Here is an 18971-nt window from a genome sequence, read left to right on the forward strand (position 1 = left end):
ATGAACAGTAATTAAGTCAAAGAGTTTTTTTAAATTATTATTTAAAATTATTGTAAAATCTTGAAGTGTCCATCTTGGGACAGAACAGCAGCAGATAAAGATGTTTAGCAGACATCACGGCTCCTGGCGGGTTAGTCTGTGGGGCAAAGTTACAGTTCGACCCAGCTTGACCCAGCTGGGAAAATGTGACCTTTGTCACAAATTAGAGGCCATTCATGACACCACAAAGCCAACTTACCACCAGGTAGTGGTCAGTTGACAACTCCACCCCTCTTCCCCCGAGTGTCCAAGACATGTGGCCAGTGTGTGCGTGTTCATTTTCATCTCACAAAATTGATCATTTATCAATTGTGATGTTCTATTTTGAAAATTCTTTTACTTTGTTAAATTTACTGCCCTGCCTCTTCTGCTTTTGTTTGACTTCCTGCCAGAATTGACGTGGCTCACGAAAAAGTTAGAGCTTGCACCGAAATGATCGCTGCACGGCGCAAGCCTTCGTGGCTGGTGTGACCGAGAGCGTAGGTCAACAAGGGCGCCGATTAGAATCCCCCGTTCGACAACGCTTCCACGTCTGGTGTGTTCCGGGTGTAATGAATCGAAAACACCTGCAAAGAGTTCCTGAGCCTTTAGATTGCCTCTCAGTCTAAGGTGGATTATTGATATTAATGGACCTTTGCACCATAGTCTCATCTTTCAAGTTCCACCTGTAATTAATTCACTGTTAACATTGTTAGCTAAACGTAAGGTAATTGTTAGCCTCTAGTCTTCTTTACCTGAGCAAAACAAAAAGATGCTATGGCTTCTTAGGGAAATAACTTCTGTGTCTCTCCTGTTATTGGCTGAGGATCTTTACAAAACGCTGCAGAACGTAACCAGCTGGTGTTGCAGCGTTAGCTGCGCAAACTTAGCAACCCCTTACGAAAAAGAAGTATACTTTAAGTATCTAATTTCAAGTATACTTAAGTGTACAGAAGTTTATTTGCATACTTGTTCTTAAAGTTTACTTAGAAGTATACTCCTTGGGACTAAATTGGGCCACTAAAAGTATACTACAAGTATACTTCAAAGTAATAATTTAAGTTTATTTGTAGTGTACTTCTGATATAATTGAGTATACTTTTATCTTTGAAAGTATACTTAAAGTAACCTCACAAGTGTACTTGGAGTGTACTTCAGATATAACTGAGTATACTTTCCTCCTTGAAAGTATACTTATAAGTTTACTTGTAGTGTACTTCTGATATAATTGAGTATACTTTTCTTCTTGGAAGTATACTTAAAAGTAACAAACAATATAAGTTTACTTGTAGTGTACAACTGATATAGTTGAGTATACTTTTCTCATTGAAAGTATACTTAAAAGTAACAGTATAAGTTTACTTCTAATAAAATTGAGTAAACTTTTGCCCTTGAAAGTATACTTAAAAATAAACTTTAAGTAACATTATAAGTTTACTTGTAGTGTACTCCTGATATAGTTGAGTACACTTTTCTCACTGAAAGTATACTTAAAAGTAACAGTATAAGTTTACTTCTAATAAAATTGAGTAAACTTTTGCCCTTGAAAGTATACTTAAAAATAAACTTTAAGTAACATTATAAGTTTACTTGTAGCGTACTTCTGAAATAATTGAGTATACTTTTCTCTTTGACTGTATACTTAAAATTATACTTAAAGTAATAATGTTTACTTGTAGTGCACTTCTTATATAATTGAGTATATTTACAGTTTTGAAAGTACACTTTACAGTAAACTTGACGTAATATTCTTTTAGTACATTTTAGTATCTCTATTTTTTCTAAACACATACTGCAAGTAACATTTAACATCTGCTATTTGCTTACTACCAATACATTTAGTTTCCACTATTTACTGATACTTCGTCTTTATGCAGAGAAAAAAAATTAAATAAAATAAGTCATTTTGTTTAAATTTATTAAACAGAGAGAATTAGAACAGAACAAAAACAGACCTATTTACCAGGATTAATCAAAGATGAGAATGCAAACTGTTCTGAACATGTTTAATGTGTTAATTCTGTCCATTTTGAAAGACTTTAAATGCCTTTAAAAAATCAGTCCATTTTATGGATCCACTTGCTTGGTTGTTGATGCCTTTTTGAAGTTTTCATTGTTGCATTTCTTTCGTATTATTTTTCTTACATCTTGAACGTGCAGAGATGGAAACTTCAACTGAGCATGCCCTGTGAACACACAAAGCAAAAAAATGAACACTTGAACTGTTAGGTGAACTCTGACACCACAAAATCTTTACAGCTCATACACTGTAAACCCGAATAAGTAGGCAGAACTCAAAAATGTAAGGCAAGCAGTTGCCTCATATTTTCTGAGTTTATAAACTCAGATATTTGAGTATATCAGAACATAAATAAACTTAAATATTTGGAGTTTATATTAAATATATTTTCAAATTATGATCAAATTAAAGTTACCGATTAAGCCAACTCAAACAGAAAATAAACAAATTTGAAAGAAACAATTACAAACGCACACTTTTCAAAACTGGACAACAGCAGTGTGTAGTTTATGCCAGTGAATTACACTAACCACTATCAAGTAAGACAGTGAGTAATTTATGCCATTTGGCATAAAACCAGTTGAGTATTGAATCGGATTACCCTATTAGCATTAGATGCTAATGGGCTAATCCGATTCAATTATTCATGCTAAACTAAAGACACAAATGGAGTTGCCAGACTCAGAACGGCTGGACGAACAGAGAAAAGGTAAAACTCAACTGTTCCTCCCACTGTCTTTATGGGTGACCCCGCGAGAAAAGTTGACCATTGAGCAGGGTTGATGGTTTATCCCTTGAGGTCCACGTGGCAGGGGTGAGGTGGTGCTCACTCCTCACCCCTGTCACGTGGACCCAAGGGATGAACCATCAACCCTGCTCAATGGTCAACTTTCCTCGCAGGGTCACACCCATTGGGACAGTGGGAGGGTTAACTCAGGAGAAGTGGAAAATGAACATATTTGCCCAAATGGTGGTGTGTTACTTTAACATCAACAATTAAAGAGCAGACAAATAGTAAATTACATTGTGGATGTGGACAATGCTCTAACAGAGTGAGCCATCTGAATCCACCACTCTTTCAGATTTTGAGTTACACATGTAACATCAGGTCATTTTTGAGACTCTGCAGCGTGGGTGATAGTTTAGACTCGTCAAGACCAAGTAAGATTTTCTGCGTGAACTCAAATGTGTTGGTCAGTCCCTTCGGATAATCTAGATGTAAGGCATAGATGAGGCCGAACATTACCAGGAAGGCATCAGGAAGCCTGGAGAGGTTGACAATCACATCACCCTCTAGGATAACAGATTCTCACTGGGTCGTACGTAACTGGACTCTCGGGATCATCTGTGATGGTTGTCAGGAGGACAACTGCTGCATCCCTGAGGTCCGGCTCATTGGTATCATCCTTACAAAAATGAAAGGGAGATCATACACTAATCACATTTGAACTGAAACTCTGACTGTGGCCATTTTTATTTCAGTAGATTGTCATGTAAATAACAATAAATGCAGTCTGATAGACTCCTGTTTAGGGCTGGGCAACATATCAAAGATTTATCGTTATCCAAGTTCTTGTCTCTCATCCAGATCATTTTTCCCATGTCAATAAATTTGATAATAAAAAATGAAAAGATGTGTAAGTTGGCCACATTTATGTCCCTTTAAGAAGCTGTAGCGCCTTGGGTCATGTAAAATTTTAGTCAATGTAATACATGAGACAGCTCCATCTAGTGGACAAATATTGTTGCTGCGCATTCCTGTAGTTATCGTCTACTTATCGTTATCCAGGTGAGATCTTCAATATATCGTGATATTGATTTTAGGCCATATCGCCCAGCCCTACTCCTGTTCATTCTGTTGCTTTGTGCTCTCATTTACGAATAAAGTGAGATGGCTTCAGTGTGTGCCAGTGTTATGCTAATGAAAGCTGCTTGAATTCTTTGCAGTGATTGTTGATTTTTCTCAGTGCCTTAAAGCCTGCCACACATGAGGGCCATCTGCTGAGCAAACGGCCTCGAATGACCGCTTGCTCAGCAGATACCTCGCCATGTGTGCCTGATTTTCACAGAGTTTTCTGCATCATGAGACGCTGAGGTGAATATCTGACCAGTTAAGATATTTTCCGCCTCACAGGGGTAAAAACTTGCCGTGTGCGCATTACCGAGCTGCTGGTTGAGCTGAAATATTCTAGTGGCCAACCAAAGCACGTTCTCCGCTCACATGACCCCAAGATGGCAGCCCCCTGTCTGCATGTCAGAAAAGAAACAACACAGAGACAGAGCTGGAAACGGAGGAAATGCCTATCCTTTTTTTGTTGATGAAACGTCGCCGCCACCGGCATTTCAAGGTTAGAAAAATATGGGTACGGTAGCTGGAAAGATGGACCAGGCAAGGAGTTTATGCCAATTTACACCAAAAGATGCACCTGGAAGACCCAGAATCCTTCCGAAAAAGTAATGGAAATAGTGGGCCCATTGATCCGCAAGGTACCGTTTTATTTTTCAGACATGCAGACAGGGCAAGGGGCTGCATCTGAATACATCTTGGGGTCATGTGAGCGGAGAAAGTGCTTTGATTGGCCACTAGAATATTTCAGCTCAGCCAGCAGCTCAGTAGTGCACACACAGCGAGTTTTTACCCCTGTGAGGCGGAAAATATCTAACTGGTCAGATATTCACCTCAGCGTCTCGTGAGGCGGAAAACTCAGTGAAAATCAGGCGCACATGGCGAGCAATCTGCTGAGCAAACAGTCATTCGAGGCTGTTTGCTCAGCTGATTGCTCTTGTGTGTGGCAGGCTTAAACATCTTGCCAAAGGTTTGTAGTTGAAACAATGGCACATTTTCCAAAATGTTCATGTGTGTTGTCTTTGTGTTGTCTTTATGCATAAATAAATAGAATGATTTGTTCAAATTTACAATACTGGGACTTACCACACATGTCCTCAAAAATCCAGAGGTTTCCTCACGTAGATAGACAGGAAGGGCATGGAGAACAGTGGTACGCCTTGTGTGGACATCATGTAATTCCTAAGAAGATTAAGAGTGTAAATACTGTCAAGTTTACTAATCAAACTCAATGCCAAATTGCTCTGACCAATTTTCCAAGACAGTGATATCTGCATCTAAATCCAATGATAAACTGCTGAATTCAAAAGTTAATTTGAAGTGTTTAACATTACATAATACGGAGGGGTATTAGGGCCACTGAAGAAAAGAAAAAGATTTTTGAAAATAAATAAATAAAGTCAGAATTCTGACATTTATCTCAGTATTCAATTGTTTCCTTCAGTGGCCCTAATACAGCCTTATTGCCTAAGAGTATTAGAGTCACTGAAGAAGAAAAAAATAATTGAGAAAAAATTCAGATAATTTCAAAATTCTGGGATTAAAGTCAGAATTCTGACTTTTTTCATAAACCTAAAACAAAACAAACAAAAAACTATTTAGGATTTTTTTTGTTAAAAAACCCCACATCAAAACAAACAAAAAAAAAAACAAAAAAGCCTGAATTTTAAGATTTAAGTCAGAATTCTGATCCCCCCTCATAATCTTCCCCAATTCCCCCTTTTTTTGTTTTAGGTACCAGTCAGAGCTCTGAGATTAAACTCAGATTTATGACTTATTTTCTCAGAATTCTATTTTTTTTCTTCAGTGGCTCTAATACTCATAGCATAAAGACATTACCTGTAAATTGTATATTCACCTGTGCATCATGGGCTTTGAAAATGTCAGCCAAAGCATTTGCAGTCTTTCCAGTTTTGGAAGCTTTCTGTCTGAATAAGGCCATCAAATGAGGAGTGTGGCGATCTAGCTGCGCATAAAAGGTGTTAGGAAGGTTCTGGTTTGTGATTCGTTGAAACTCTGCATACACCTGCATTAATGAAAGAACAGTACAATAAAAACAATTATTAATTTATGATGAATGAAATACGGCAACGCTACATGCAATGTGAAATAGTATGGTCAAAGATAAAACCAGATGAAAGAGCTGATCCACATTACCTCAGCTGGCATATGAAGAGCAGGCCAGAGGTCCATCAGCTCTTTCACAGGAGGGCAGGACATGATTCGTCTGTCGTCTCAAGGCAAATGTTGTCTGCACCATCCGGCTAATAACACATAGGTTTCTCAGTCTTCTTTACTTCCTCAACAACAGCCTGCCTTATAAAGCCCAGACTAGAGGGGTCTTCTCCTTGAGGAAAGTTAGGCAGGAAGTTCTGCACGCTTGGATGTTTGAATGGGAAGGTTCATTCTCTGGGTTTCTTTGGCTTCTATTCCCAGCATTTACGGAGACCTACTGAAGCTCTTCTCTTCTTAGTCCTGCAATTTCCCATTTTGAACTTGATGCTGTTTTTCCATCCATTCCAACCACTGTCGGATCCTGCTTCTTTTAAACATGATGTTTGCTCACAAGACCATTCCTATTTCTTTGTCACTAGGGTAAGCCTTGAAGCTATATATGGTAGATGCCAGATTCTCTAAAATACCATGTTTTTGGTCTCTTGACAACTGAAGAAGTCTTTCATTCTTTTCAAATTCAGTATTCCCATCTCTAAGTGTCAGCTCAATGTCAAATGGAAATTTGGGAATCTGAAAAGGACCTGGGGGCCATCTGCTTAGACGCTCTGGGGATGACACATCTGAAAGGGTATCAGTTGATGCAACAGAACGGGAATCCTGTGTAAGGGAAATATGAACACAGGATTTTTGTGGTAACTCCTCTATGTCAACAAGGCAAGTGAGCCTTCCATCAAAGTCTGGATCTTCGTATTTCAAATTGAAATCACAGTCAAGTTCCAGTTTTTCTTTTAAAATCTTAATCAGTTCATCAAAAGAGGCCGGACGGGAGTCAAGTTTTAATTTAATAACACGGTCAGATTTGACAACACGTAGGATCATGTTTCGTGGGGCTTCAGCCGCCATCACTGTAATAAAGAAATGAAGAGATATTTAAGTAAAAAGCACCTTAATACAGAAAACATAGGGCATTCATGAGTTTTTTGAATGTTAACAATCATGAATAACAACCTCTGTGCCAAAGCGACAGTTTTAAAAGACAAATCTGTATACATATATACATACATACATATATAGTCATGTTATTTAGAATGTGCCATCAAAAATGCAGATTGTGAGAATTACTCACCAGTGGTCTCACTTGTATGAACCTCTTGGGGGTCAACGGCAGCATGCCATCAATCTTGTATGCAGAGAGTGGGGTTGGATCAGTGAAGTCTGACTGCAGATTCATGGACAGGCTTCCCGGTGTGGCTGACAGCTCATAGGAACGCAGATGCTCTACATACCAGGAAGCATAATCAGTACAGAGAAAACAAACATTCTGAATCACAAGGTAGATCTGTGTTAGTCTGCAAAATTTAGGCAGTCCTCCACTATATATGAAGCTAAATCATTAATCGTCTAAATTATATGTGTGTGTGTGTGTGTGTGTGTGTGTGTGTGTCTGTGTGTGTGTGTGTGTGTGTGTGTGTGAGAGAGAGAGAGGAGATTCAAGTGTAATTTGACTTATCCACACAAAGCTAAAAACAACATTTAAAGAAAAGAATCTGGAGTAACAGCGTACAGTTAGGACAAAATTACAACACTAAAATACTGTGAAATGAATAGAAACAGCGTTCTGCGGTTCAGGATATGTGCAACTGAGCACTATTTAATTTGATGATAAAAACATTAACAAAATTTCGATGTCTATGTGTGTATTACATTACATTTTTGTCCTCAGAACATCAAGTTTTAAAAAAACTATGGAGGGGACAAAAATGGAGGGAAGGAGGGAATATAGCATCGAGATACAGCACTGCTTCGTCTCTTGCGGTCACAATCCTCTTCTACGGTTAAAAAAGCAGGCTGCTTGCAAAGCTATCGCACGGGTGCTATGGGGAAAATAGTTTACAACACAGACTGATTTTTTTCATCGCTGTACAAGAGATCACTGCTCATTTACTTTTAATAAATGGACGTTTAAGTTTGACTTGGTGGCGCCATAGACTGTACATACTGGACAAAACGATTCCATAGGCTCCAATAACACGTTTTTTGTCTATAATGGGAGGTGGCCACCACCCCCATTTTGACCGTGTCACAGGTTCCGTCCAGCCCAGACAATTCCATAAAAGGGAAGAGAGGAGGAGCTGAGGGTGGGGCTGTAAGGCTGGGATCGAGTGACGACACCCGGGCAAACTACCTACGAGCTAACCCTGGCTAGCCCAAAGCTAACGCGGAGGTGGGAGCCAAGCTAACGGATGTAGCCACCTAGCTTCAACCCTACCGGAGCTAACTGTGGAACACCCATCGACCTGAACCTTACACGGAGTTTAGGTGGAGGTTTTCTGCGCCTGTTCGTGAAAAGTACCTGGATTAAAAAAAGTATTAAATCAGTAAGTTTATAATTTATTTCCGTAATGAAAACATTTTGCTTTGAGCAAGTTTTCAGTACCGTATTCTCCGGGCTATCACTCCTGAGTCGCACCAGCCATTAAATGTATAATGAAGAGAAAATATATTTAAGTCGTATTTTGGGGGGACATTTTATTATTTTTCTTACAAAATCTGAGACCAAGCGTTTCACATTGCAAGACAAGCACCGGTAACCATAACAGAAAGAACAGCACGCCATGGTCTCCAGCCAGCAGAGGAGAGGATGGCGGTGTTTCAAACCCTCCCAGCCGGCGAGGAGAGCTCATTCCTGGGCTGGAGCCAGCCCTCAGCACCCCGCCACAGGCTCCAACAGATGCTGGCGGTGTTTGAAACCCTCCCAGCGGGACAGGGGAAGTCATTCTTGGGTAAGGTTAGGTAGGGAATTATCATGAGAACCAGAACAAGAGAGCCTGATAACAGTCATGTGAAAATAACAGTTAAAAAGTCTGTATGTGTAATAGAAATAAAAATATATTAGAATTAGTGTAACTCACTGATCTAAACAATAAATCAGCCATAGCTGATTAGTAAATATGACATGAGATCTGGGAGTTTTTAAGTTTCATTCTTTTATTACATTTTTTTCTTAGATCTGTTAAAAGGTCACCATGGCAGCCTGTGTGTCTCCAACATCAGCTACACAACGCAGCAAGTGTAAGTTCCAAATACCTGTCTTGACCACTTCATGTATGGTTTTGTACTTTAAACAATTATGACAAGCCTGTTATTTTTTTCTCCATAGCCATTTGGATCATTGGAGACAGCTACGTGAGGCGTGGTGCCCAGAGAGCTGCAGAGAACCTCGGAGACAACCTTTTAATATTTTACGTTTTTTTTTATGTGTAGACACTTTGTGCCCTGTTGTTTTATAAAATGTAGTGTAAAAAATAAATGTTTTTGCTCAATTACTGGAATTTCTTTGGTTAAGACTACAAAGTGAGGAATAATCATTTACAAGTTATTTGTACAACAGGCCCATTTTAAATCCCAACAGTTTCTTAGCAGCCAATAGAAATGTGTTCTTTACTAACTTTACTTGGTTTAAAAATCTTACTAAAATAAACAGAGTGCCGTATTGCAAAACCCAATCATACTTGTTATGTAAACATTAGCTTTGTAGATATCTTTTTACAGATATATATTTGTGTGCAACAAAAACCAAACTTAAATAATTTGTCATTCTTTATTGAAAAACAACAAAATACAGGTAAACAGAAAGTGTGGGAAAATAACGTGAAAGTATTGCTCTTTAAATGAAACACTTCTTATTTTTAAATAGAAAAACTAAAAACGTCCTGTACAGCAACATGACAGAAGAATGGTGGTCTGTCAGAATGTGCTGAACAGATTTGCTTTGGAGAGGCTGTCTAGATTGTGACAAATCATTTGAAGGGATTAAGGAACGTTAAGCCTTAAAAAATCTATAGCATACCTGTGGAAACACCTTGTGTTTACATGCTCTGAGCCTCCAGTCTGGATGATTTAACCTCCTTAATGTGAGGATTCACTCACTGCCACAGACCACCTGCAGTCTCAACCAGGAAAACAGCTGCTGGAATGGGATTAGAGGCTGGGATTAGGGAACGTCAGACAAAAATGGATGAACCTATAAACAGACCTCTTAATGGATGATCATAGCAACACCTAAAGCAGCTGGACCAGAAGCAGACCAGAACTCCTGAAACTGCCCCTCTCCTGATCTATATGGTGGATACCTACATGGAGGACCAGTGTCTGATGTTAGGAACAACATTCGGGCATCAATGGCTGCATAGTGGCACAGTTGTTAGCACTGTTGCCTCGCAGCATGAAAGTTGCAGGTTTGGGTTAGGGTTAAATGCACTGGGTTTTACCCATCGAAATATGCCCTATTAATTAACAGAACAGGCAGGGGAACCACTTAACACTAAACCAGTCATTTATTTGGAGGAGCAAAACACTGCTAAAAGTTCAAGTCCTTTAGAGGCTGAAGAAGTAAAAACATAAAATCAGTCCTAAAAACAGTCTAAAAAATCCTGTGCAGCACCAGGGGTGGGACAGTGTCCAATACAAGGAGCCACCTCTTGGCTCCAGCTGACCCATGTTGACCCACGTAGCTGGGACCCAGTCTGCCCCACCTTGTCCTTTGGCTGACAGGCACAAAGTCGACCTCCTGCAGCAACCTGTCTGTGCTGCCACTATGGCTCCAGCGTCGTCCTCTCGCCCGCTGGCTGCTGCGCACACCGCCAGTCTCTCTGCAGCCCCGTGGCACAGCTCCGCTCCTTGGACACGCCGCGCCCTCCTCGGCCCAAGGCCCTAACAAGATGCAGAGGCACCAGCACCAACATCACACCACTCACATGGGGGAGGAGAGGGCAACTCACTATCCTCCACACTTGGTTGCTTGTCCACATCCCGGGACGGTGCTCCAGGTGCCGTTCTGCGTTCCCGGGTGGTCAGGCGTTCGTGTCCTTGCCAGAGACGTCACCGTCCAGGGGCGTCTCTCACTCTCAGACCTCATGCATGTCTCAGGTGTCTACTGCTCTCTTGAACTCTCTCCTCAGTTCCTTTTATACCTCCATTGCACCTGTGGCCATTCCACACCTGTTCCCACTTGTTCCAATTAGTGTCTCTGGGAGGTACCACAAAGGGAGGAAAAAAAACATTCAAAACACAAAATAAGCATGTCAACAGCAAAACACAAATCATGCAACTTAAACTAAATCCAAACTTTTCCACTTTGTGACACTTGCGTGCAGGCATGTGTGTGTAAAAGCCATGTGTAGTGTTTGTTATTTATAAAGCATATGTTGTTGGATTTTATCCAGAATCGAGACTTTGAAAATATATAGTTTAATTACAGTTTGATTTATTTGACATCTGTATAATGTTTATTATTTTGTTTTTTCCCCCTAAATGCCTAACGTTTTAGTTTAACATGAATATTTGTCATTCATCCCAATACATAAAGTTACACATTTTAAATTTTAATAGGGGAAGACTGCAGGAGGGAGCCGTAAAGTACAGGGGGTCCCCAGCAAAAACCAACTTTACGACTCTGATGAAACCTGCTGGTGTTCCTTCAGCAGGCCTGGTGGCAGCTCCAACGACCCAGTGGCTGTGCTTGGTTAATGTTATCGAGCTCAGTCCGGCTCGGCCGTGAACGAGCCGAGGCGACATCCTGCTCTGCTTAAGAAGAAGTGTTATTTTCCCGCTTCAGAAGAAGCGTCCAACGTGTTTTTACGCTTTCTCAGAGACATCACGTCGCTAAGTTGTTAGCGCCGCGCGCTAACACGTCAATAGTGCAGCATAGCCTGCTGGAGGTTTTAAGGGTTCAGATGAAAACACCCTACCACTCAGGCTGCTTACACATCGATATTAAGTTGTCGCTGTTGCGCTCACGCCGTAATACAGCATTAGATGCGGTTAAAGTCAGACATGAAAAACTCCACGAGCGGTCAGACCGCGCAGCAGCTACACGCAGCAAGTAGGCGCCGCATCGGTCAGGCTGCCCGGCCTGACCGCTGGGGATTACCGGATGGAAGAATGGACACAGAAGTCTCACTCCAAGCGCTCCGTCATATTGCAACCCATTTTTATCTTAAATGCACTGGGTTTTACCCATCGAAATATGCCCTATTAATTATTTTACCGTATTTTACATTTAAATTTCATGGTTAAACAGTACATGCTACATGTTAAACTGATAGTTAGCTAGCTACTTCGGTAAACTCAGCTAGTTTAAAGGCGGCAGTGACATAAAATACGAATATAGATTTTAACTTACCGAAAAAAATGAAGTGGAGACTCCTTGGACGCTCTATTAGTGCAATTATTACCACTGCAAGTCATTTTGTCCAACAATTGCACCAATAATATCCAAAACAGAATTCACAAGCACAGAGACTCAAAATACCGAAACAGTTTCCAGGAGAGACCGAGGCTGTACTGAGGCCTTTCCACGGAGCTAGCTCTGTGGTCACGTGTGTCGGATGCTCATTAATTATACAGAATTTTAGGCTTTCAATAAACTTAAACAGAAGAGTGAGAAAAAAATTCACCCCCCTCAGAGTTGTCATGAGTATAAACTAGATCATTTAGACAAAAAACATGTTTTGGAACCAGGCTGTAAACATGTTTATTTCTGCTGTGAAATCGGCATTTTTAACATGGGAGTCAATGAGGATTTGCTCGCTTCTGGCACCAGCCCCCAGCGGATGAGGGTGGAACTGCAATTTTTCTTACTTCCGGGATGGGACCATTTTTAGAGCGGCATTGTGGGGGCTTGGGTGGCTCTGAGCTCCCGCTTTTATTTTTTTCTCAGAACGTCATGTTTAAAAAATACGATGGAGGGGACAAAAATGGAGGGAATAAGTCTCTAAAAGTCTAATAAAAAAGTACCTAAAGTAATGCTAACCTTTAATAATGAGATAGCGCTGCTCATTTCATTTAATAAACGGACTTTAGTCGCACACAAAGTTAATAACACAGCTAACTCACACGATGACTTAGCATATTAGCTTGCTACGTGGCCAACATTACTCACCATCTCCGTCTTAAAAACATTTAAAACATTTAAGCAACTTTTATGGCGGCTACTTACATTTAGCTCAGTGGTGCAGAAGCAGTGACTGTCAAGTGCAGAACAGAAGCGCGATCTCCAACGGTTAATGCACCTCCGACCCTCCTCTTCTCAGTCTGCTGAGAAGCTTCGAGAGCCGACTGAGCAAATGCTACAAAATAAAAGCACTTCCTGTGCGTGTAATTTCACAATAATTCGTAATTTCATGCTCAATATGTTATTTAGGACAGACAGAGTACTTTCTTCATCCCTATGAAAATTATTTTTACAGAAGTCCAGTACCACTCAATACCAGTGGTGGGCAGTCAGGGCCAGCAAAGCCTTCTCTGCTGGCCTAAACATACTCAAAAGCGTAAATGTATTTTTTTTCCTTTGGTAATTATTTTTAAATAAAAAAATGTTTACTGGTCTATTTTCTTTATATCCTATTATACCCACTTGGCTGCGCTGCTTCCAGTGTTAAAATACCAAGGCTGGGTGTTATCCAATCAGATTTAAGCTAGCTTGTGTTTTCAGGCAGATTAAGTCTGCCCTAGGCCTTCAGAATCAATCGAGAAGCCCACTGTCCGCTGTAAGTGAACAGAGACGATCTAGTTGCGATAGCCAATCAGCTCACGAGTCAGCTTGGCCCGGGCCAGCTAGCTGGCCTCACGCAAAAGTTGACATGAACGCATCCTGTGATTGGATAAGCAGTAGTTAGAACTTTTCTAGCAGCATGAAGCAAAATATCAAAACTAAACACAGAGATTTGTATCTATAGGCAGCTATCGGTGTGTTTTTGAACACATGATGGCTGAAAGAGGAGAAGGGACCGACTTGGTGGCAGATTTACTTGCCACACCATTTTCAAGACGGACCTTTCAAGAAAAAATGGATCTTGTGAGAACAGGTCGTCCGACTCCAATGCTAGCTGGCTTGTCCCAGCAGGGGAAATGATTTGTTCGTCATTGTCAGGCAAGCAACTATGAACGGTACCCACGGCTAACAGCTTCAGAGAACCGCTGCAGGTTATTCTGCTGGGACGCCTGTTGCTCGCATCAGATGGATTTGGTAGCATTAAAGCGCGTTAAAACGTACGCCAGAAACACGACCGGGCAGACACGTCTTTCAGCATTAGCCTCCATGTCCATAGAAAAGGATCCACTCATTGACCTGAAGCGCACAGATAAACTGTACAGAGCCATTGAGGTTTTCCTGAGGAAAGAAAGAAGGATGGATTTTATTTTCAAATGAGCAGGAGGAGGAGATTCATGCTGGACATTTATGTTGGTGAGTAGAAACATTTTATTAGTATTTTTTTAATGTTTTGTCATTTTATTTTGTTAATAATCAATAAATGGTAACGAAATAAAATGGCAAAATGAAATTATTCTGTGTTCTGTTTCTATGCAATTTATATTGTGTATAACGTGGTGTGTGCAGCTGCGCCAACATGTTCGCGGTACAATTTTCTCCAAAACAAATGCAAATAATGTGTTTGCTTTACTTATTTATTTTATTGTCTCATCTCTTAAACCCGTCTTTCATTTCTGAGATTTGACGGTATCCGTGGTCAGCTTCCTACTCTCAACTGGGAATGCGAGTTTGATTTTAAAGACTCTGGAAATTATGTGTCTTGACCAGCCACTGGTGTGTGTGTGTGTGTGTGTGTGTGTGTGTGTGTGTGTGTGTGTGTGTGTGTGTGTGTGTGTGTGTGTGTGTGTGTGTGTGTGAGAGAGAGAGGTTTCTCCAGCTGTGATGTCCTATTGATGGTATTTTAAGGTGTATTAAATTAGATTGGACTGAATAGGAAATCACTGAAGGCCCAGGGGTGGAACGCACCGCCCGCCACTGCTCAATACTCACACTTAATTGACTAGTTATTTCAAAATAAGGCAAAGATTCAAGCAAGGATAAACTTAATATGGAGGAAATGATTATTTTAAACAGAAAGGACATGTCAAAAAAGGACTGATTTCAAAATATATCAAGCTTTACAACAGGATTTGACTGTTAAGAATACAGATATTAAAGAAAAATGGGAACTGGAAGTGAACATAATGATAACAGATGAGGAATGGGAGGAAACACTTGAAGCAGGCCATGAACTAACTAAGGCCCTGTCCGCCGGGGATCTGCCAAAACGTAGATATTTTTCTACGTTTTGGCCTGTCATCCACACGAAAACTGAGTTTTTTCACACGAAAACGGATCTTTTTAAAAACTCCGGCCAAAGTGAAGATCAACGTTTTCTCCGTTTTGGGTGTCTGCGTGTGGACAGACAAAACCGGAGTTTTAAGGTCCGCAACGACACTTTCCGCGACAAAAAAAAATGCTGACATCACGTGTGCGACCTGCGTTTACACTAGCCGACAGCATGGAAGCCCTCAGAGCTGCGCTCACTTTATCAATTGTCCAAGCGCTTTTTGCTTCTTTGTTTTTGCAAGCGGAATTACTGCTCCTTGCGGAAGACCACAGACGAAGGACGAGGTTAAGAACGGGGAAGTACTGCTGCCTACAGGTCTGGCATGTCCTTAACAACGTATTTATCCAGGTACGTGTGGACAGAGTTTTATTTTAAAACGAGGTGGTATGGATGCAAGTTTTTGGAGGGGCGGATATTCGTTTTTAAAAAAAAACAGCTACGTGTGGACTAGGCCTAATAGTCCGTCTTGGAGGGAATTTGAATGGAAGGTGAAGACGCATACTTTAAAACTCCACTTATCATGTCTAAATAGTAATGTTTCAAATTTATGTTGGAGAAAATGCGGGCTAGTGGGAGACTTTTCACATATACTTTTGGACTGCCCTAAATTCATACCATTCTGGGAAGGTGTTAGGGAGAAATTGAAAGAACCTTGAAGGTGAAATTACAATTTAAGTTAAAATGGTTTGTACTGGGAATGCTATACCAAAAATCTTACACACAAAATGGAGACATACGTAATCAAAATTCTGCTTATGACTGCCAAGAAGTGTATTACAGTTTTATGGCTGGACACAGAACCCCCAAGGGTGGCACAGTGGAGAGACAGAGTTAGACAGGTCTACAAAATGGAACAAATTAATGCAAGACTATGATTGGGACTAGGGAAATTAGAAAAAATTTGGGAACCTATAAAACAAATGTTAGAAAGATAGTACTCTCATGTGAAAATTATTATTATTAATTTTTTTTATGTATTTTTGTCTTTTGGGTGAGTTATTTAGCTAGATCAAAGTAAAATGTAGAATGTAGTAGAGAGCAGATAAGATGAATACAGAGAAAGCTTGTCAGAACTATATGTACTGATTGGTGATTTGGTTAAGTTGGATAGATCTTATGACCACAAGGAAATTCGAACTTTGTTCAGGGAAACACTGCCCTGGAGAAGGGAAGAAGAAACTCAAATGCATTTCCATGTAAATGTTGTTGTTCTAATTCAAAAATAAAAAGTTCCAATATATATATATATATATATATATATATATATATATATATATATATATATATATATATATATATATATATATATTAGTGGTGGGCATAGATTAATTTTTTTAATCTAGATTAATCTCACTGTAATCTTGGAATTAATCTAGATTAAAATGGCTCATTCAAATTCTGCCAAAGGCATATGTGTGTGCGACCTAGATAATAAATAAAAGCAAGTCTTTGAGAATGGAGGCATATTTCTTGTTTCAATAATGCATCACAGACTGATAAAGCAGTTTTACTACGATAACTGATGATGAAAATAAATAAGGATCAATAAGTATTTGTGTTTAATAGTTGTTTATTCAGTTCAACAAATTCTGCACTGTAGGTCTACAGAATAGGTCATGATTAACTATTTACAGTCAGTAGCATTTGGTCAATCAGTCCAAGCTCTATTTCTCCTTCTTCCACCAGTCACTCAAGCAGACCAGCTTGTTCACATTGTCTGGTGACAAACTAGATCTCCTCTTCTGCACAATATGGCCTGCTAAGGAAAAAAGTCTCTCACATGGGACAGTTGTGGCAGGAGTCCCCAAATATTTACGGGCAATATGGGCCATCTTACCATACACAGCAGTGTGTTCCGACCACCACTTCAATGGACACTGATCTAAATTGGCACTGGGCTCTACCTTGTACCTCTCCACAGTGTTGTCTACTGGTGTCTCCTCATCTGAATCTGAGTCTGATCCCATTAGTAGAAGGGCTCTTTTCTTCTTGGATGGCTCAGGGTTCTCCTCCCTGAGTGGCTTCAGAGTAGGTTCTTGTCCCTTCACCAACTCACGTAGCTTTACCCACACCGGCTCCCTCTTTGCTCTGGGCAAGCACTTGAGGTCCTTAAATCGTTGATCTAAGGCAGTCGCCACCTTTAATAAATAAAACATAATTATTATTATTGATGAAAATTTCACTTTCCAAATCTAACCTCCATATTTGTTCATGACTCCTTCATCTATTCATTTGACCAACCTACTAGATGGCTTTCCTTTCCACTGCGCAGACCGCAAGAGCGATCTCTCTGGCAAAACCAAAAGGTGTAGGTGTCTGTTATACTAACAACAGTTTGTTTGGTGTTCTGATGTGACCGTAATCTCCCAGCACTGTTCTCCTGATTCAGAATGCCTACTCTTCAACTGTAACCCTTTGTACTCTCCCCGTGATTTCTCCTCATTTATTCTGGCCACGTCTACATCCTGCCGAGCGCAGACGTGCACGCAGCGCAGCGTGCACTTGTGGATAAAATTTTGAGCGTGGAGCAAAAATATTGTGATTCCAGCATTGTTCCAACACTCACCAGACTGTATTTCAATAACGACAAACCATGGCCAAACTCAGTCAACTCAAGATGGAGAAGGAGATTGCATTTAAAAACAAAGACACAGAGAGCTACAAAAGAGGTGAAAGCAGGTTCAGCAGGGAGGTGAAAAATGCTATATCAAGGTACTCTGAGAGGCTGAAAGAACAATTCTCAGCTAACGACTCGACTTTTGTGTGGAAAGGGCTTAGGAAAATCACTGCCAAGCCAAATAACCCACTTAACAGAGGACCTATAGTCAACAGGCTAAACAAGTTCTAATCAGTGACTGTAGAAAGAGAGTTTGATTGACGCTATGATGGCCCAACAGCCAACCAGGACATCACCCATCAGCTACATCTCCATTTCAACAAGGTCACCTACACCTCCATGGCCCCAGAAGTCTCCTCACAAAAGGCATGTCTCCCCTCCTCCAACACACCACTAACCATCCTGGAAGAGGATGTTATTGGGCTATTCAAGACCCCCACAAGGCGTGTCTCCATCCACTGAAAGAAACTGCAGCTGTGCCCAGTCTTTACAGAGACCATGCATATATGCATTGGTAGCTTCTGCTTGTTAAGCAACAACAACAGAACAGAGCACAAGCAACAACGTAAAGCTATGGTTTATGGGCTTCACCCTCCCATATTCCAGCCAAACTTGACAAAGCTCTTCAGATGATAAGGAAACATCTCCAAAAAACCAAAGAAGTTCACACACCTTCATTTGAACCCCTTGAGATCATAATGGTCAAATAATGCATTTATCTTCTGTGTCTGATATACCTTAAGCCATTCCAGGTTTATGTTCTCCCTTCGCTGGTTGAGGTCCTTGGTGAAGACAGCCTTGAATCGCACACTATAGGCAGGATCATCATCTGATATCTTCATTGCGTGCTGGAGGTGGCACAGGGCAGGTAGAACCACAGAGCAGGATACGTAGTTTTCCCCACCAAGCAGCTCAGTGATGTACACACACACACACACACACACACACACACACACACACACACACACACAGAGAGAGAGAGAGAGAGAGCGTAAGAAATAATTAATGACCAATTCATATGACTCCGATTACACATTTTTAAAATTCTTAATCACATTGCATTTAAAGGCAGGTGGTTCTTAGATACAAAAGTGACATTTCAAAGAACTTGTATGCCAATTCATGAACATG

At 40.5% G+C, this 18971-nt stretch overlaps 1 long non-coding RNA gene across 1 annotated transcript; it reads right to left on the reverse strand.

The window, feature by feature from the left end:
• Positions 1-10377: 10377 nt before the first annotated feature.
• Positions 10378-14015, reverse strand: LOC129156993 (uncharacterized). The gene is made up of 2 exons (XR_008560398.2): positions 13060-14015; positions 10378-11088 (listed from the first exon to the last, which is right to left on the reverse strand). It is a non-coding gene; the product is annotated as an uncharacterized lncRNA (long non-coding RNA).
• Positions 14016-18971: the final 4956 nt, after the last annotated feature.

The sequence above is a fragment of the Nothobranchius furzeri genome, chromosome 7 (assembly GCF_043380555.1).
Source record: "Nothobranchius furzeri strain GRZ-AD chromosome 7, NfurGRZ-RIMD1, whole genome shotgun sequence".
Classification (NCBI taxonomy): Eukaryota; Metazoa; Chordata; class Actinopteri; order Cyprinodontiformes; family Nothobranchiidae; genus Nothobranchius; species Nothobranchius furzeri.